We start from the raw sequence: 21,481 nt of genomic DNA, 5'->3' as shown, positions 1-21,481 counted from the left end.
ACACCGCTGGACCCATCCACCCACGCTCCTTCTTAGGCATGCACGAGTGCCCAACCTCACTTCTTTTAAAGGGCCCGCAGCGGGAAAAGCCCTATGGTGCCTGCTAACGACCTCACACGCCAAGCTCTATAAAGAGCTCCCCCTGGCCTCTCACTGCTTCAGCAACAGGTCCAGCTACTCCTCAGTAGTGTGTGTTGCTCACAGCATTCCAGTGTTCATCCAGCTTGTTTACAGTCTTCATCCGGCCTGTCTTCAGTCTTCATCCAGCCTGTTTTCATTCTTCATCCAGCTTATTTTCGGTCTTTGTCCCACTTGTTCTTGCTTTTGTCTTCCTGTCTGCCCTGCCTATCCATCCTTCTTCTCCTCCTTTGGATGGATACCTGGTTTGGGAGAAACAAGATCAATATTAGAGGCAGCAGGAATTCTGAGCAATATACACACAGATACATTAGGCTGAAGTAACCTTAACTGGTGCTGGGGTAGTTTGCATGTGTGTTAATTGGTTAATTTGTGGTTTGAACCCCCTAATGTTTAGAATGCTGAAATCTTGTAGTGAAAGGTCAATACTTTGGAGCCATGCTTTAAAACATCTGTCCTTGTATGCTTTTGAGGAAACTGTGATGTTTAGAAAACCCTCAACCTTTAAGTTTGAAATCTATGCTGTCATTAATTGTCTGTAACTTGTACTGCAAGCTATATAACTAGAACTCCAGACTGTAAGGATTACTTTAGTCAATCACTTGGAAACTCCAGCATGGAATTCTTTTAATCTGTGTAAACTAGAGGAGGACTAGCAGGACTAATGAACTGTTCTTTTCTCCTTATGCTTGAGACCGGTTGGAAACTTAGAAGTTGAGCATTCTTGTGCTTTACTAATCTCTGTTTCAAACTGGGGTGGAACAAGTCACCTAAAAGGAAAGTCTAAAGAGATTAGGACTCTTCAGCATGGAGATTAGGACTCTTCAGCATGGAGATATGATAGAGGTCTATAAAATGAGTGGAATGGAATGAGTAAATGTTAATCAGTTGTTTACTCTTTCAAAGAGTTCAAAGACTAGGGGACACACAATGAACTTAGGTAATACATTTAAAACTAATTTGAGAAAATATTGTTTTTCTCAATGCATATTTAAGCTCTGGAATTTATTGCCAGAAGATGTGGCAAAAGCTATTGCATAGCTAAGTTTAAAAAAGGTTTGAACAAGTTCCTGGAGGAAAGGTCCATAAACCATTATTAAGGAGGAGTTGCAGAAATCCACTACTTATCCCAGGGATAAGCAGCATGGAATCTATCTACCCCATGGGATCCTGCCAGGTATTTGTGACCTAAATTGGCCACTATTAGAAACAGGATACTAGACTTGATGGACCTTTGGCCTGACCCAGTATGTACTTATGTACTTGTGTACTTTTGAGTGTTAGCTGTTAATGAATAAAAAGAATTTGAGGAATTGAATTGTGGCTTGTTATAGAATCATTATTAAGGACTAGAATAATGCAAGGATTTTGAGGAACAGGTGTAGAACTTTATATGAGTTGTCCCAAAGAGTTGGGAGTCCAGTTCCAGAATTTTGTTTTGGGTTAAAAGGGGAGATCCCCACATGGTTGTCAAAGACCATTTAAGTAAACTATTAGAATTCAGTCTTTTGCACAGAGCCTTACTTATTAATTGAGACTGGGGCTAACCTCCTGACACTAAGGATTAGCCATATGCTAGGGATAAGAACCCTTTTTCATACTGTGAGAGGATTTAAGACTTATGAGCAGGGAAGATTCTGGCAATAGAAAACCCATTGATATACAGAGGGCACTCTACATCCTTGAAGTCCTAAAGACCCATATCTTGAAATTGCCTATCTTAATTGTAGAATTAACCCCACAGAGACCCTGAGACTATACCCCACATCATATGTGATATCAAAACCCCCAGTAGCCATTTAAATTCCATCATGCCTCTACAAGGAAAGGGCAGACAATTTGCAGCAAAGCCAGCCAAGCTTGTGAGAAATACAAGCAGTACTAGTTGCAGCGAGAAAAAAGGGAATCCTGCCCCTAAACTTAAAAGACACTTTTTTAGCTACAGAAAGCCAGGACTGGAAGAAAGCTCATGCCATAAGAAACTGAAACTGGGAAAGCATGTGACACTAATGCCCGTCCTCTTGTTTGGAATAGGGACAAAGAAGGAAAAGCCATCAAAGACTTGCATTAGCAGGGCAGGGGAAAGGACAGGGGCAGCAGAAACATAGAAACAGAAATGACAGCAGAAAAGAACTAACAGTCCATCCAATCTGCTCAGCAAGCTTCTGGTACTCTCTGCCATACCATATAAGTCACCCTCATACTTTTCAGTTTCCAAAACCGTCAAAGTCAGGGCCCTGGTTATTTGCTGTTTGAGTCTGATTTCCTTTGACCTCCTATCATTGAAGCAGAGAGCAATGTTAGAGTTGCAGCAAGAGTTTCAGGCTTTTTGGTTAAGGGTAGTAACAGCCGCATAGGCAAGTTACCCCTATACTTAATTGTTTTCCCAGACCACAAAATTCACTGTCCTTGTTGTGAATCGGTTATTTACTCTTTCAGATAATAGAAGGACTAGGGGGCACTCCATGAAGTTAGCATGTGGCTCATTTAAAACTAATCAAAGAAAGTTCTTTTTCATTCAATGCATAATTAAACTCTGGAATTTGTTGCCAGGATATGTGGTTAGTGCAGTTAGTGTTGCTGGGTTTAAAAAAGGATTGGATAAGTTCTTGGAGGAGAAGTCCATTACCTGCTATTAATTAAGCTGACTTAGAAAATAGCCACTGCTATTTCTAGCAACGGTAACATGGGATAGACTTAGCTTTTGGGTACTTGCCAGGTTCTTATGCCCTGGATTGGCCACTGTTGGAGACAGGATGCTGGGCTTGATGAACCCTTGGTCTGATCCAGTATGGCATTTTCTTATGTTCTTATGTTTGCTGTCTGAATGTAATTCCCCTTTTCATCTTTTCCCCTGCCATTGAAGCATAGAGCAATGATGGAGTTGCATCAACAGCACAAAGACCTATTGGTTAAGGGTAATAACTGCCACCCAGCAAGTTAAGGGTTAATGTTGTTGATGATATTAAAAATAAGAGTCAATACTTTATAGTGAATTCTGTATTGTACAAGAAGCCAATGCAGTGCTATCAGCGAGGGGATGATGTGGTTAAATTTCCATGTCCCTAGTAGCGGTCTGGCTGAGGCATTTTATAGTAGCTGTAAAGGTTTTATGAGTCCAGAGGGTAGGCCTAGTAATAGGGAGTTGCAGTAATATATGTTGGAAAATATTATTGAGGGTCTTGCTGCCACTCTGCCTAGTTGCCATGCCCCTGATGTACCACCTTGGGGTCTTGCTGCCATTCTGCCTATCTGCCATGCTGCTGATGCTATACCTTGAGGGTTTTGATGCCTCTCTGTTGTTTACTGCTTTGATCCCAGCCTGGATCCCCACTTAGATAACTTTTTACAGGTAGTATATTAAATTCAAATAAAATAAATAGTTCTCCTATCCTATTTCTTCCTTAATTATACTGGGGTGTTTTGTCCCCAAACTAAAAATGTAGAAAATAAATACAAGTTTCTCCTCCCACCTCACTTCTTTCTGGTTCTCCAACTTAAAATTTGGTTGTACCCATTTACAATTCCAACCTAGTTATCCCACCCTACTACTTTCTTTGTTATACTGGAGTGTTTTGTTCCCAAAATAAAAATATGAAGAAAGAAAAAAATATAAGATTCTTCTCCCACCCCACCTCTTTTTTTGTTTTATGACTTGCTGTCTTAGTCTGCCACTGTTACTGCCCCATCTGCTTCTCATGGTACCTTGGAGTAAACTTGCCACATTGGGTACCATTTTGCTACTTAGTGGTTCCTTTGGGGATATTAGTTTCCCTGGTGGTGTTGCCTTTGCTGCCTTGGCTGGTTTCCTTTGCCCCCTCATTTTTCCTTACTGAATGCTTGGGGTTGAGTAACTAGGTAGTATGACGGAGTCTCTTTCATTATCATAATAAACCAGACAAATCATTCCACCAACTATATACCACCATATACCACCATTCACATAATCAAGAAATTGCTGTCACTCCTTTCTATGTACAGGCCAGGAGAGGTTTTCCATGATGAATCAAATTAAGCCACAGGTTCTACTTCTGGTGTTGTACTTCCATCAATTCCTTTAAGTTTCAGCTTTTCAACCATACCCCCCCCCCCCCAAAAAAAAAAAAAACAAACCCAACAACAAAGAAGCTGATTGGCAGGTTATGGGAATAACAATGCCAAATTGCTAATCAGAATCATTTATGATCGTAACTATGATGGTATTTAATTGCCTCACACTTTCATTCTTGATTAATAAAAATATTCTTGGCAAATGCTTAGCAATTGTAGATCTTGGTGCCTTGCTGCCACTTTTCTTGCTGCACTGCTCTGTTCCTACCATTTATGATTTTAATTGCCAGTGCCACAGCTGCTACTGATGTTCCAAATTATTCTTGGTACCTTAGGGTACTTCCTCATCTGCTCTGGCTGTCTTCAAGTTTGGTCCACATTTCCTTCCCCTATGGTACTTGCTGACTCTAGGTCTTTCCCTGGCAATCCAATGATTCTCACAAGCCTTACCAAGTTATCTTTAATGGTTTCATTCCCTCTTAGACTTTGTCTTCAAACTCCTTTTCCATTACAGTTCTTACAATTATTTGTTTCTGTTGCGTCCATCAGTCACAAATGGCTGCGACCACTCTGCCTTACCTCTTTTCTTCCATTTTCCTCCTCCTTGGACAGGATGGCTGCCTCCCGTACCGAGTGCTGAGGGCCTCTGGTGCCGAGTGCCAAGGGCTAGGGTGTGAGCGCGAACATCTCCTACGCTCAAATACACGTCATGGTGGGACTTTGGGGCCGTCCCCACCGCATGACGTCAATACCTCCGGGTATATAAAGCCTCCACTTTGCTACCACCTTTGAGTTAGCAAGGACTTCAGTTTAAGCTACTTTGACCACTCTAAGCTGCACGCTTAGACGCCGCTCTAAACACCAAGGGCCTCGCTCCTTTAGAAGCTCAAGACACCGTCTATCACTGTGGTTCCCCAAGGGGCCCCTCCCCATGGGCGGAGTCATCTCCACAGCGACCAAGGGTCCACAATGCCACAAACACAACAGTTTCATCCAGTATTTAGCCTTTATCAGATTATATTACAGCCAAAGGCAGAGGCAGCAGATGTGCAATACCCAAAACCAGGACTGCTCACCTCCATTGTAACTGCTTCTCAGGTAATGAAGGCAGTATTTACACAGACTGATGTAGAAGAAGAATTGTGTCCTAGATTTCCTGAATCACAGGATATTTAACAGTTCCTCTGAAGGTACCTTGGAGAACTCCTGCTGCTGCTACTATCATTTTGCCACATTTCAGTCCTTTGGGCTCTTCATGCCACTTGGTGTTATATTAACATAGTCTTGATGTGTTGGCATATATTCACCATTCTGATTACCACCTGTTTCATTAGAACTGATTAGAAAATCTGAAAGCCCAAAATAGGTTGTATTGATTCCCCCATTGACTGTAATGGGAAACAAATGAATAAAATGAATAAACAAAGGGCTTTTTGTTTTGAAATGTACCAAATAAATGACTGCAAGCAATGAAATGAATAAACAAACTGAAATCATTTATGTCTCTTCATATGCCAAATGAGAAATGTGATTACTTGGGGGAAAGCAATCTAAGAGGAAGTGAATATTTCTGGGGGAAGTGACATGAAAAGGGGGTATTGTTGGGAATGTTTAGGAGGGGGGTAAATGCAGAGAGGAAATTAGATGGCTGAATGCTGAGGGAGAGAACAGGGAGGAATTGAATACTGTGGGAGATGTGGGATTTTCTGCAAAACTGGGAATTTCTGGAAAAGCCTCAAACACCTCAGTCTACATTACACTACCTGAATTTGTATAAAAATACTTTAAAAAAATACCAGAGGCAGGTTGCAAGCACACTTCTTCTTTATTTAATTAGATAAGCATGCCTATTTAACAGGCCAGGCTATTAGATCAAAATGAGGAACAAAGGTAAAGCAAAGTGATCACACAATACTGATTCAAGGTTATATATCTATTAACAGTTTGACCCATAGAAAATGATTTTAAAAAAGCATTTTAACAAATTAACACCCTCTATCTAGGTTTCCTAAAATTAATATGCATTAAGGCAGGTGATGCATGTGTGATACCTCAAGTGATACAATGGTCAGCTAATGCAGTAAACAACTTTTTTTTTCTATTCCTAGAAAGGTGAAATGTAATCTTACCCAATAATTTCTTTTCCTTGAGTCCTAGCAGACCAGTCTGAACTTCTGGTATCCCTCTTTTCACCAGCAGGTGGAGGCAGAGAACTTCCTTCTTTTTGTTTTGTTTTGTTTTTTTTTTGCTTTTATATCTTCTGGGATTGCCTGCAACTCGTCAGTAGCCAACTGCCCTAGCTAGAACAACCTACTCAAACACATTTAGGAGACAAAGAGGGAGCAGATTAGTAGGCCAGTAAATCCATGTAATAACTGAATCTTTGAACTCCCCCTCTTTCCTCTTGCTTTTCAAGATGCCTAAGAAAAAGCATGACTGTGCCTGTATGAGCACGTGTTCCCCTTGCTCCTGTCTAGTTTCTAAATATTATTCTATCCCCCTCTTCTATATTTATTCATTTATTTATTAAAACATTCTTTTTTGCTTAGGTGGGATGTACACTTTTCATCCTGCACACCAGTCTGAACTTCTGGGATGTGCCAGAGCAGTGTTAATTTGGGAGGGATACAGTTATACTGCTGTCAGCCCTTTCCTGCCAAAACGTGTGTTCTCCTTTGTCTGCAAATCTAATTTATAATACTTTGTAAATGAATGCAATGATGCCCAAGTTGATGCCCTTCAAATCTCCAGAGGAGATGCTGCCTTGCATTGTGTCCAGGTTGCCGACTGGGCTCTACTAGAGTGGACCTTCAGGGCTACTGGCACCTGCTTGCCCTGACCAATATAAGTTGCTGCTATTGTTTCCTTGATCCATCTTGTGATGAAAACTTTGGAAGCTGCCTGTTCTTTTCTTGGCAACAAACACAGATAGCTGGATCGGTGTAAAACAGGATTTTATTGAAGCTTGCCCGACTCTGGCCGAGTTTCGCTCAAAGAGCTGCCTCAGGGGCTTTCAAGCCACTTCAATTGGCTTAGACATCACGTGACAAAGTCAGAAAGGATTGAACCAGCTGGCTTTTTAAGAAAAATATATTGATCAAATACTTTAAAAAAAAGTTTTTAAAAGTATCGGTATTGCATACCACTTGCCGTTCAGCATGTTTTGGAGCGGTCTCGGAGGGAACTTTCTTTCCACCCCCCTGCACCTTCCCCTCCCTTCCCCTACCTAACCCACCCCACCCCCCCGGCCCTATCTAACCCCCCCCCTACCTTTTGTTGGCAGATTTACGCCTGCTAAAAGCAGATGTAAATCTGCGCGTGCCAGCGGGCTGCTGGCGCGCCATCACCCGACCCGGGGGCTGGTCCAGAGGCCTCGATCACGCCCCTGGACCGGCACCACGCCCCCCGGTCCCGCCCCGAACTGCCCCCTGACCCCGGATACACCCCGGACACGCCCCCTCCCCACCCCTTTTACGAAGCCCCGGGACCTACGTGCGTCCCGGGGCTGTGTGCGCGCCGGCTGCCTATGCAAAATAGGCGCGCTGGAGTGCGAAGGCCCTGCGCAAGTAAATCCGGCCAGATTTACGCACGCAGGGCATTTAAAATCTGGCCCAAAGCCTTTAACTGTGTATCTGGGGAGTCCCATTCCAAATTTATCATATCCTTAATATCTTGGTGTAGGGGGAATGCCTTAGCCTGTCTTTTTATGCCTTTAAGAATGGTGTCTCCCTGCAAAACAATGCAGCACCACCACTTTAGAGACAACTATTGCCTTAAATGGCCAATGCTAAAAAAGGTGCCTGAAAAAAAGAATAGTTGAGCAGGGGTCAGGTAGCCTTGAGAACTACCACTCGAGGTGGCTCTGACACTAGAAAGTTTAAAAAATGCGTAAAGTAGTCACATGGCGATGGCCACCCCCCCAAACCCCCAACCCTGTCTTCAATAAATATATTTTCCCCATCCTCTCTTTCTATCAAAATGGGGGATACCAAGGTCCCCCCTCCTCAATAGTCAATCTAAAGATTGGGGGTATAGTGCTCCCCCCCAATACCCCTTCTCCTAGCCCCCAAATGTCCCAAGAAGGCATTGAAGGGCTTCCCCTCCTTCAATTTGCAGGTGATCTGCAATGCCAAGGGGATTGTCATGACGTTGAAGCCAAGTTTCCAGGATCCAGTCACAATGCCTACATCCTCTCACAGTCAGGAATTCATGACCACTTCCAGGAAGGGCACATCATTGAGGGCTGGCTTCTAGGTAGGAATGCACTTATTGCTACCATCAGATAAGGACTAACCTCTTCATTTTGTCTCCTTCAGATAGAGTGATAGTATTGCCCAGGAAGACTGCTCCAATTTTGACCAGTGAACTACCCCGCTGTCCATTACTAAGGGATATCTAACTCTGCTCTTCTCTGTGTTCTCTCAAAACCTGGCACATGATCCCGCTAGCTAACCCACAGATCACTGCAGATGTTCACTACAATAGGACCTACCAGCATACTGAGGCAGTCATTGAGAGAGCCTTTGGCGTACTCAAACTATGTTTCTGTTGCCTGGACAGATTTGGGGGATGCCTTTTCTAGAACTCACTAAAATCTGGGACATATTTCTAACCTGCTGAATGCTTCATAACCTTGCCAAAACCAGAGTCCTGCTTCCTTCAGAGAGACTAGAACATCCTAGAGGAAAAATCCATAAACTGCTATTAGGGTAATTAATAAGCAATAGTAGCTTGTGATTTATCTAATGTTTGGGTACTTGCCAGGTACTTGTGACTTGGATTGGCCGCTGTTGGAAACAGGATACTGGGCTTGATGGACCCTTGGTCTGACCCAGAATGACATATCTTATATTCTTATGTTCATTTGGATGAAGAGAAGGAGAAGGCACATGAGTTGAATCAGGAGGAATTACAGGAGATATATCACCAGAGTCAACAGTAGGCTATATAGGAAAGGAGAACTCTGATATAAAGATATTTTTGAAGGAGAAGATGCATTTATTTACAATAGTGTTATATGTGCAGAAAAATATATACAATTAATGCTTCCTTGAAAGCCCTCTTTTACTGAGGGGAAGTTCTGCTGCCTTTGCCAGTTCCACTGTGTGCTCCTCCGCAGCAGTGTCCAACCGCTGATGTTGGTGCCCTAAGGGGGCCTGGAAACTGAGGGCTGTGGCAGATGTTGGTAGCTGCTGGAGGAGCATGGAGGCTACTTTGCTCTATCAAGGGGATGTGAAGCTGCAGAAGAAATGGCCTGGGAGGTGAGGTGGGCCTCTCCCTTTAGCCATCACACTAGGTGAGACAATCCCCATCATGACAGAGGATAAGGATCTCACATGTGTCCTTGGAGACAGGGGATCTCTCTCTGTGGTGGTGGTTGTTGGAAGTGGCATTGATGTGGGTGGTATTGCATGTATGGAGGCAGAAACATCATGGGTAGTGGTAGAGCAAGAGGGGGAGTTGCCAATGGGGCAAGTGGAACTCTGGCATGGGGTGGCACCATCTAGGATGATGGTACAGCAAAGGCAGGTGGGGGCTGCATCCAGGGAAACATTGGATATCACAGATCATTCCATGCTACCAGCAGTTGGTAGGGTGGCATTCTCTGCAGCATCTCCCTCCACACTGCTGCTTGGGCCTGCATTTCTTCATTTGCAATTTTACAAAAATGTATGCTCATATGAGTTCACTTATGCACAGACACCAGCTGCATGCCCTGCATCTCCTTCACTTATGCCAAAACTCCAGGCACACATCTTCCTGGACTGCATTCTTTAAGCCTTGTGTATCATGTCTGAGGCCTGCTATTCTCCTCCATCACTCTAGGGTTCAATTGGAGCATGCACATCTCCACTAGAGTAGACTGCACCTCCTCTTCTCTACCTGAGATGAGGTCTTCCTCCACTGGGCCACATTCCCCCTTGCCAAATGCATTCTGCCAAATGTCCAGTGTGAGTGACAGGGTATGAATTGGCTGAGTCTCCATCTCGTCTTCCTACTCCTTCTCCTCCATGACCGGATGGTGATGCTCGGGAAAAGGGTTCTCATCACTGATCCCTCCATCTCATCACTGTCTTCCTCTGGGCTTGCAGACAGCACCCATGAATGCTGCTTTGCTTGTCAGAGGCCACTGGATCCAGAAACATCAGAGTCCTCGCCTGTTTTCTTTGCTGCAAAAAGGTAAAGTGTACATTATTTCAATATACATGCTATGTGGTCTTTTCTCTTCCCAATCAGTGGACCTTCCTTTTTGAATAATAGAACTGCTGTGTGGGTCCTAGTTTAGTCTCCTGCTACTCCACATACTGTTTATTAAGCCTTCCCATAGCTGAGAAAGGTACCATGAAGCACTTGTAAAACACCAGCAGGCTTGGATAGAGAGAGGATTCACTAATTGGTGTGGCTCTTGACTGCTGGCCCTAGCAGCCTTGTGCATTATATTATAAAAAAAGAATATATCTATCTACATGTAAGGGGGTGGCATTTTTCTGTTTCAAGGAAAATGTCACAGTCCCTTACAAACATGCTGCATTTAGCTTCAGCTGGTCTGAGTGCTCTCAGCACTGTTTTTTTGTAAACCGGAGTGATTTTTATTTCATACAAGAACCTCAGTATATAAAAAATTATAAATAAATACATAAATAAATAGACCTAACATGGTCCATATTCAGCCATTGTGCAACTCATCTAGTTAGCCAGATAAATGTATCTGAATAACTTAGCCTATATTTTCAGTGGCACAGCCACACCACTGAATATATCCAGCTACAGTAGCAGAGATATGATTTTGCGTCGTAAGATTCAAATCAACTATAATACCTAAATTTCTTGATTTACAGGTGATTGTAATACAATGTCCTTGGAAGTCAAAAGTGGTGGGGACATCATAAGAAGGGGACTGGATACTTGATTTCAGTTTTCATAACATTCAGATTTAGCCTGTTATGAGATAACCATTTCTTATAGGGATGTGAATCGTTTTTCAACGATTAAAATTATCGTCCGATAATGTTTATATCGTCTTAAATCGTTATAGAACACGATACAATAGAAATTCTAACGATTTATCGTTAAAAATCGTTAAATCGTGTTAGTGCGCACTAACTCGAGTTAGTGCGCACTAACTCCCCGTTAGTGCGCACTAACTCGATTTAGTGCGCACTAACTGAAAATGATACAAATAAACACTTTCCAGGTCACTGAAGGTCAGTTAGGAATGAATATGTGTTCCTATTGGCTGGCTGCCCTCTTATCTATTGATGTTACCAAGGTTACCACTGAGGTGATGGTTGGGGGGATGGGAAATGGAACTGGAAACTAACGAACACCAACAGAAAATGAAACAAAGTGTTCACACTTCCCAGGTCAGTAAAGGTCACTTAGGAATGAATATGTATGTATGTATTCCTATTGGCTGGCTGTGCTCTTATCTATTGATGTTACCAATATGGTTGGGGGGATGTGAAATGGAAACAGTTGGAAGCTTGACAAAAAAAGTAATGTAATGATCAGCACTCACGTGACTAGAACTTGTTTGTTTATTATTTTTGTTAGCAGGCACCTGAAATGCTAGTGCATGTTGAATTTGCCAATCACTGTGCATTTTAGAAAGGTGGTCCTGGCTGGAACTGTACACAGTTCAAATATATGTAATTGATTGTTGGTAAGTGTATTTTTTAAGTAGCCACACTGGCACCAGTATGTTTACTTTTCCTCCTACTTAACTCACTAGCTCAGCTTTGTAAGAAGGGCTTCTCTGCTTATGTGTTGTTTTTGTTTGATGTGAGGAGAGCAGAAACATCAGATCTTTATTCAATCTACTACAGTCATCTCTTACAGTGCCCTATCCCTATTAATACCAGGAGTGTTGTGATCTTCCTGCACACAGTGCCCTAACCCTGATACCAGTCTGAGACAGCTCCCTCCCTGCATTACTAGTGAGAGGCTGGCTTCACAGACAGGGGGGAGCTGCCTGACCCTCACTCCTGACTTCCCCCATGTCCCAGCTAGTGAATGGTGTGTGGGTGAGGGGGGGGGGCAGGATGGTGAAGTCTGAGACAGCTCCCTCCCTGCATTACTAGTGAGAGGCTGGCTTCACAGACAGGGGGGAGCTGCCTGACCCTCACTCCTGACTTCCCCCATGTCCCAGCTAGTGAATGGTGTGTGGGTGAGGGGGGGGGGGTGGATGGTGAAGTCTGAGACAGCTCCCTCCCTGCATTACTAGTGAGAGGCTGGCTTCACAGACAGGGGGGAGCTGCCTGACCCTCACTCCTCCGGGGTATTGTGATCTTCCTGCACACAGTGCCCTATCCCTGATACCAGGGGTGTTGTGATCTTCCTGCATGCAGTGCCCTATCCCTATTAATACCAGGAGTGTTGTGATCTTCCTGCATGCAGTGCCCTATCCCTATTAATACCAGGAGTGTTGTGATCTTCCTGCATGCAGTGCCCTATCCCTGATACCGGGATGTGTGCAAGAAGATCACAACACCCCCGGTATCAGGAATAGGGCACTGTGTGCAGGAAGATCACAACACCCCCAGTATCAGGAATAGGGCACTGTGTGCAGGAAGATCACAACACCCCTGGTATTAGGGATAGGGCACTGTGTGCAGGAAGATCACAACTGGTATTAATAGGGATAGGGCACTGTGTGCAGGAAGATCACAATACCCCTGGTATCAGGGTTAGGGCACAAGTTCTAGTCACATTGACTGATCACATTACTTGTTTTGTCAAGCTACCAACTGTTTCCATTTCCCATCCCCCATATACTGTCAGTAGGAAACTTGGTAACATGAATAAATAAGAGGGCAGCCAATAGGAATACATATTCATTCCTAAACTGACCTTAACTGACCTGAAAAGTGTCAAATTGTATCATTTTCAGTTAGTGCGCACTAACTCCCAGTTAGTGCGCACTAACTCCCGTTAGTGCGCACTAACTCGAGTTAGTGCGCACTAATCGGAAAAAACGATTTTTAACGATTTTTTAACTAAAAAATCGTGCCTAAGACGATTTTCTTGCCCTGCCACACGATTTCTATCGTTAAGACGATATGGAAAACGATTCACATCCCTAATTTCTTAATAGTATTTTTGCAACTTGAAACCAAAGCAAGTGTGTCAGACCAGGATGATTTGTAGGGTGCAAAAGAATTGGATGTCATCAGTGTAAATTTGATAATTTATGCATAAGCATTCTAGTAACTGACAGAGGGGAGCTTAAGTAAATATTGAAAAGGATGGTAGAAAGGGCACAACCTTGGGGGACACCAGTGGACATAAGAACATAAGAACTTAAGAAATTGCCATGCTGGGTCAGACCAAGGGTCCATCAAGCCCAGCATCCTGTTTCCAACAGAAGCCAAACCAGGCCATAAGAACCTGGCAAGTACCCAAACACTAAGAAGATCCCATGCTACTGATGCAATTAATAGCAGTGACTATTCCCTAAGTAAACTTGATTAATAGCAGTTAATAGACTTTCTCCTCCAAGAACTTATCCAAACCTTGTTGCCAGAGGATGTGCACTAACCACATCCTCTGACAACAAATTCCAGAGCTTTATTTTGTGTTGAGTGAAAAAGAATTTTCTCTAATTAGTCTTAAATGTGCTACTTGCTAACTTCATGGAATGTCCCCTAGTCCTTCTGTTATTCGAAAGTGTAAATAACTGATTGACATCTACTTGTTCAAGACCTCTCATGATCTTAAAGACCTTTATCATATCCCCCCTCAACAGTCTCTTCTCCAAGCTGAACAGCCCTAACCTTGTCAGCCTTTCCTCATACGGAAGCTGTTCCATCCCCTTTATCATTTTGGTTGCCCTTCTCTGTACCTTCTCCATCGCGGTCTCATCATGGATCGATATAGAGGCATTATGACATTTTCCGTTTTATTAACCATTCCCTTCCTAATAATTCCTAACATTCTGTTTGCTTTTTTGACTGCTGCAGCACACTGAGCCGACAGTTTTAAAGTATTATCCACTATGATGCCTAGATCTTTTTCCTGAGTGGTAGCTCCTAATATGGAAGCTAACATCGTTTAACTACAGCAAGGGTTATTTTTCCCTATATGCAACACCTTGCACTTGTCCACATTAAATTTCATATGCCATTTGGATGCCCAATCTTCTAGTCTTGTATTACAATTAGAGTGTTGTGAGCCAATTTTCACTTGCTGAGTTCTGACAGTTCGATATGATGAGAACCAATTATGAATTGTTCCTGTGATGCTAACAGATTGCAGTCACATAAGGAGGATCCTATGGTCGAGTGTATCGAACGCAGCTGTTATGTCAGGTAATACATGTTGGATTCGTGGACCCTTGAGCCGGCTGGGCCAGATGAAGACTCACCATGGGAAGGCCCATAGTGGATGTCGAAGCCGGGAGGCAGCACTGAGCAGGAGACCGGAGAAATCTTCACCACTGGAAGCCCGAGGTCCCCCCAGGAGGAGCCCGTGAGGACCCGAGCCGCTTGGACCTATGTGCGGTCTCCTGTGGGCTGGTGACTGAAGAGGAGTTCCATAGGATCGAGAAGATTATGGCTGAAGCCAGGAGGCCAACTCGGACTTCACCACTGGAAGCCCGCGGTCCCCCCGAGAGGAGCTCGTGAGGACCCGAGCCGCTTGGACTTAGGAGAGGCCTCCTGGAAGAAATCCGGAGTCAGGAACCAGTGGACGAGCCAAAGTCAGAAGCCAGTAGTGGAATCGCACATCCAATACCTCCTTCACTTGGTAGACAGTGTCCTCGTGGACCGTGGGAGTGGCAGGTTCAGGAATCTTGTTGTGAAAAATGGACAAGACCAAAAGCTTGAGCAATGAGACGTGAAAAACATTATGAACCCTGAGTGTAGAGGGAAGACGGAGTCGGTAGGAAACATCACCCACTCGTTCTGTGACTGCAAACGGGCCAATGTACCTCGGAGCCAAGCGCATACCTGCAGGTGAAGGTGTTTGGTACTTAACCATACCTTGTCCCCGGGATGGAACGTTGGAGCCGGACGTCGTAGTCGGTATACATACCTCTTTGCCGTGACTGCTGCGCGTTGAAGTTTCTCTCGAGTAGAGCCCCAGAGGTTGCGTAGCTGTTGGGCTGTGAGTTGCACGGCAGGTGATGGGACAGCAAATGGCAAAGGCAAAGGAGGGCAGAGATGTCTCCCGTAGACTACCTGGAAGGGAGGCCTACCAGTGGCCGGATGTCTATGGTGGTTGTAGGAGAACTCTGCCCATTGGAGTAAGGCCACTCAATTATCCTGTTGATCTCCCACGAAGGCTCGGAGGAAGGCTTTCAAGTTGTGGTTTGTGCACTCCGCTTGGCCATTGCCTTGGGGATGAAAGGCAGTCGTGAAGTCCAACTGAACCACAAACTTTTTTGCAGAGTGCTCTCCAATATTTAGCCGTGAACTGCGAGCCCTGATTGGAGGCAATATGGAGAGGAAGTCCATGTAGACGAAAGATGTGCTGGGTGAACCGACTAGCGAGCTCGGGTGCTGTCGATAACTTAGTGAGGGGGACGAAGTGGGCCATCTTCGAAAACCTGTCGACCGTGACCCATATTACTGTTTTCCCTTCCGAAGGTGGCAAGTCCATGATGAAGTCAGTCGACAAATGGGTCCATGGCTCGGTGGGGATAGGTAATGGTTGAAGGAGCCACCACGTGCGACCAGTCAGCACAGGTCAGACAGGAGCTGACGTAAAGATGAACATCTCTCCTGACCTGAAGCCACCAATAATATTCGGTCAGCAGATCCAAGGTCCGAGCGACCCCCGAATGCCCTGCGGTCAACGTGTCATGAGCCCATGACAACACCTTCTTGCGCAGGTGAACGAGTATGACCGTCTTACCCATAGGAACCACTTCTGAAGCTGCAAGGACTTTGGCTGGATCGAGAATGTAACGGGGCGGATCCGGGGTATCCTCTGTTTCAACTGGGCATGAGAGGGCGACCCCTCTAATGTTCTTGGAGGCTGGCCTGTACCGGAGGAGGAAATTGAACTGCCTAAAGAAGAGCGACCATCGGTCTCGTCGAGAATTAAGGTGTTGGGCTCAGCACAAGGATTCCAGGTTCTTGTGATCTGTATAGACGATCATGGGGTATTGGGACCCCTCCAGCCACTGCCGCCATTCCTCCATTGCAAGCTTGATGGCCAGGAGCTCCTTATTGCTGATACTGAAATTTCTCTCCACTGGAGAGAATTTGTGAGAATAATAGGAACATGGTAGGGATTTGCCTTTCATGGATAACTGGCTCAAGACAGCCCCTACCGCAAAATCAGATGAACTGACGCTGCGGATTTGGATAGTGAAGACAGACATCAAGGAGAAAGGCTTCCTTCAGTTTCTGGAAAGCATTTATTGCTGTCTGGGACCAATTCTTCGCATCGGCACCCTTCCTGGTAAGGGCCGTAAGCGGTGCCACCATCCAGGAGTAATGGGGTATGAACTGGTGATAGAAATTGGCGAAGCCCAGGAAGCATTGTAGGGCCTTGACCCCTACCGGCTGTGGCCAATCCTGAATGGCCGCCACTTTATCCATATGGAAGCCCATGGATGAGACTATATATCCAAGGAATGGCAAGGATTCCTGTTCGAACTGGCACTTCTCTAACTTAGCAAAGAGACAGTTGTCCCGAAGTTTCTGTAGTACTTGCTGCACTTGGACGCGGTGCATGGACAAATCCTTAGAATAAATCAACACGTCATTGAGGTACACAATAACTGAGGTATGCAACATATCCCTCAAGACCTCATTCATGAGGTTTTGAAAGACCGCAGGGGCGTTGCACAAGCCAAAGGGCATGACCAAATATTCATTGTGCCCGTCTCTAGTACTGAAGGCAGTCTTCCATTCGTCACCGGGTCATATCCGTACCAAATTGTAGGCACCCCGGAGGTCCAACTTGGTAAAGACCTTTACTCCTTGCAGCCAGTGATGGTGTTGAGGCCACGGTAATCGATGCAGGGCCGGAGTGACCCATCCTTCTTGGCCACAAACAAAAAAACAGGCCCCGGCAAGGGAGTTAGAGGGCCGAATGAACCCTCTGTCCAAATTCTCTTGAATACATGAAGACATGACCTGGGTTTCAGAAAGCGACAAAGGGTAAACCCGCCCCCTGGGAGGCGTGGTGCCAAGAACCAGGTTTATGGCACAGTCAAAGGGCCAATGTTTCAGGAGAAGTTCAGCTTTCTCCTTGGAGAAGACATCTTCATAGTCTCGGTACTGTGGCGGGAGTGCCATGGGTGTGGTCAAGAGAGGCTCACTGGGATGAGGAATATTCATCAGGCTGGAGTCAAAACAAAAAGGGCCCCAAGATGCAATCTGAAGAGTATCCCAGTGTATGACTGGGGAGTTTTTATGCAGCCAGGGTAAGCCCAAGACGATGGGATGCATGGATTTCTCCAGTATAAGGAAAGAGATCTCTTCCACGTGCAGAAGGCTGGTGCAAAGAACCAAGGGCTTGGTGCAGGTAGTAATGCTCCCCGGAAGGAGAGTCCCGTGAATAGAAGATACCCGGATAGGAGGGATTCAGGGTTGGACCCCAATCTGCAATTGCTGGACGAGATCTGCAAGGATGAAATTCCCTCCAGCTCTGGAGTCGACCAAAGCCAGCGTATCAAACGTACTCCCAGGGTAGGTGAGGGTAACTGGTACAGTACATGAGGAGGCGGAACATGTATTACCTAGGGTCAGCTCCCCTCTGATACCTAGGTTCTGGCGTTTCCCGGCCGCTTACCACATCGGGCTAGAAAGTGCCCCTTGCACCGCAATATAGGCACAGACCTTGTGTGCGGCACCGTCTTCTCTCTTCCTGCGAGAGGGGACCTTGACCCAACTGCATAGGCTCTACAACTTGGTTCCCGGGAGAGGCAGAGGAGGAGGGTACTGGTCGGGGAAATGTAGGCCCAGAATTACTGGGTTTACGACTGGACCTCCCTTCCCAGAAACGGCATTGGATACGGCGGTCCACCCATCCAGCCAGATCAATCAGGCTGTCCAGGTCATCCGGGAGGTCCCTCGCCACCAGCTCGTCTTGGAGTCTTGAAGAGATACCTTCCAAGAATATGCCGTGGAGGCCGTCGTCCCTCCAGTCTAACTCGGCTGCCAGGGTATGGAATTCCACTGCATACTCGGAGAGGGACCGGTTGCCTTGGTGTAGCTGAAGTAACTCAGAGGTGGCAGTGGGCCTGCGAGAAGGTACATCGAAGATATGTCGGAAGGCAGAGACAAACTGTTCCAGATTCCCTAGAAGGGGATCCTTACGCTCCCATAGCGGAGAAGCCCAGGCCAGGGGCTTCCCGTCTAACAAAGAAATAATATAACTGGTCTTAATCTGGTCCATTGAAAACTGGGAAGGCAGCAGATTGAATCGAATGAAACACTGATCGATGAATCCGCGGCAGTACTTTGCTTCCCCCAAGTACCGTGAAGGTGTCAGGAGCTGTGTGGGTGTTGCTAGGCCAGGATCGACTGCGGCAACTAGCACAGGGGATACCAGTTTGGGTGTACCATCAATCCGATTTGCTAGCCTCTCTACAGTCTTCATCACGGCATCCAGACAGATTTGCTGTTGCTGCAGATGCTGGGCAATTTTGGCGATGGCCTTTATGCCGGCCACATCCGCCGGGTCCATGGCCTTGCAAACTGTTGGATTCGTGGACCCTTGAGCCGGCTGGGACAGATGAAGACTCACCGTGGGAAGGCCCACAGTGGATGTCGAAGCCGGGAGGCGGCACTGAGCAGGAGACCGGAGGAATCTTCACCACTGGAAGCCCGAGGTCCCCCCAGGAGGAGCCCATGAGGACCTGAGCCACTTGGACTTACGTGTGGTCTCCTGTGGGCTGGTGACTGAAGAGGAGTTCCAGAGGATAGAGAAGAGTATGGCTGAAGCAAGGAGGCCAACTGGGACTTCACCACTGGAAGCCCGCGGTCCCCCCGAGAGGAGCTCATGAGGACCCGAGCCGCTTGGACTTAGGAGAGGCCTCTTGGAAGAAATCCGGAGTCAGAAACCAGTGGACGAGCCGAAGTCAGAAGCCAGTAGTCGGTAGCTGGGGTCAGAAGCCAGTAGTCGGAAGCCGGGGTCAGAAGCCAGAAATCAAAAGTAGCAACTAGAAACTCTCAACAGAGAGTGAACCTCGTTGCAAGGCAAGGGAGAGCCTGACAAGGCTCTCCCTTGCCTTGCGTCTGACGTCATCCTGGGGGCGGAGCTGTCCTTTCCCGCGTTGGCCCCTTTAAATGCCGAGCCCCTGAGCATGCGTGCGCCTAGGGGCGGAGCCTGCATCGACGTCGGCGATGTCTTCCTCGCTGAGGGAACGCCGCGAAGGAGGCCTCAGGCTTGACTAAACCTCAGCCATGCTGCCGCTGCCACCAGACGCCCTGGGGTGAGTGGAGGACTGGCCCGCGGACCTCCACGAGTCGGGCATAAAACAATACAAGGATATAGGCAGTATTGGAGTCGAACCTGCAGAGAATAGAATCGAAGAAAGAGCAGCAGAGTTTCTATGCTGATCCCTTGCTTAATTTTATATCCGTGTTGCGGTTTTACTGAAGATGTCGTTATCATTAATGAAGTCAGTCAACTGATATAAAACAACAGATTCAATAATTTTAGCAAGAGAATAGAGGGAAGAGATTAGACAATAACTGACAAAATCAAGATGTTCAGCAGAAGGTTTTTTAGGAATAGGCGTCACTGCAGCACGTTTTAAGGAAGCGGGAAATGTTCCTGATAAAAGGGAGAAGTTTACAACTTTGGCAATGTATGTAAACATTTCATCTTCAGACAATTTCAATATGGACGTAGGACAAGGGTTCAGATGGCAGGTGGAGGGTTTTAACTTAGTTAATATGTGACTAATCGTATCAGCAGACATCATTGAGAAGGTGTTCCATTTATGCTCATTAGTAGCAGAGATAGTTGTGAATGGTAAAAGGTCAATTTGAAAAGATATTTGAAATGTTAGTTATTTTTTCTGAGAAGAAAAAGAGGTAATTTGGTTACAATAATCCGTTGAAGGTAAGCTTATGATTTTATTTTAAGGAATAATCAAAGATTTTACTATATTGAACAATACAGCATGATTGCCGTATGTAGCTTGAATTTGAGATGAATAGTAATGTTTTTTTTATAGCATTGATTTCCCTTCTATACTTATTCAAGTAAATTAAGTAATCTGTTTTCCTGGGTTGAATTGGCTTTTTATGCCAAAGGCATGCTAAGCGCCAGGGACGATAACTTTTAAACATGCGCACAAGGGCACATGTGCGCGCGCTCATCAGCCCGCACCCAGGGACGTGGTCATTTTATAACATACACCCGTATACGTGCGCATGTTATAAAATAGCCTGACCACGCGCAAATGTGTGCACAATTTTAAGTGGCTGCACGCCTGTGTGTGCAAATGCCGCTTCTATCACGTAAGTGGGGGGATTTTAATAGACACGCGTTCCAAAGCCGTTACCAGTTTTCCCAATGCAGTCCCAGTTTGCTCAGTTAAGGGACAGGACTTCGAAATTCCCCCTAGTTTAAAAGCCTCCATTCTCCCCTGTTAGCCTCGACCCTTAATACCCCTCTATTCTATCTATTTATCATTATTATTCTCCGCAGCAGAAGTAAAGTCATGTGTATGTATTTACGTGCTAATTTGAAGCTGAAATCCAGGCACACCGGGACCATGCCCATGCCACGCCCCTTTTTTGGAACTTTTTATTTGTGTGCGCAGCGGGAGATAGGTGCCTACTCGAGAAGCATTTAAAACCTGCTCGGTGCACGCCAGCCCAAAATATTCACATATCTCCCGGTTTCCACGCACAGCAGGCTTTTAAAATTCATCTTTCAGTGTCTGTTTCATAGTTTTTAAATAAGGAGTATACCAAGAGGCATTGTGTTTTCTGCTAATGTGAACTTTTTTAACAGGTGTCACTATATCCATTACTCCCGTAACTATCTCATGCCATTCTTTCACTGCCTGCTGTATGTCAGCATGGGGAAAGCTTGGTATCGTAGATGTAACTGACGTTTTAAAGGCGGCTGGGTTGATACAACCTCTGTGCTGAATCTCAACAGGACTAATGTTGGTAGTGTTGTCACGTAGATAAATTTTAGAATTTAAGGAAATGAGATGGTGATCTGACCATAGGATTTCTGTATGTGTAAGCTGTGGTAAAGGGAAATGTATGAGTTGTGGATAAATGAAAATTGATTCCAAAGTGTGATCATGTTTGTGAGTAGGGAACTTTACAAATTGCTCCCATCCTATGCCAGACATGGTATCTAAAAGAACTGA

The sequence above is a fragment of the Rhinatrema bivittatum genome, chromosome 4, assembly GCF_901001135.1.
Source record: "Rhinatrema bivittatum chromosome 4, aRhiBiv1.1, whole genome shotgun sequence".
NCBI classification, from domain to species: domain Eukaryota; kingdom Metazoa; phylum Chordata; class Amphibia; order Gymnophiona; family Rhinatrematidae; genus Rhinatrema; species Rhinatrema bivittatum.
The sequence above is the reverse complement of the archived record's forward strand: the minus strand, read 5'-3'. Positions refer to the sequence as shown.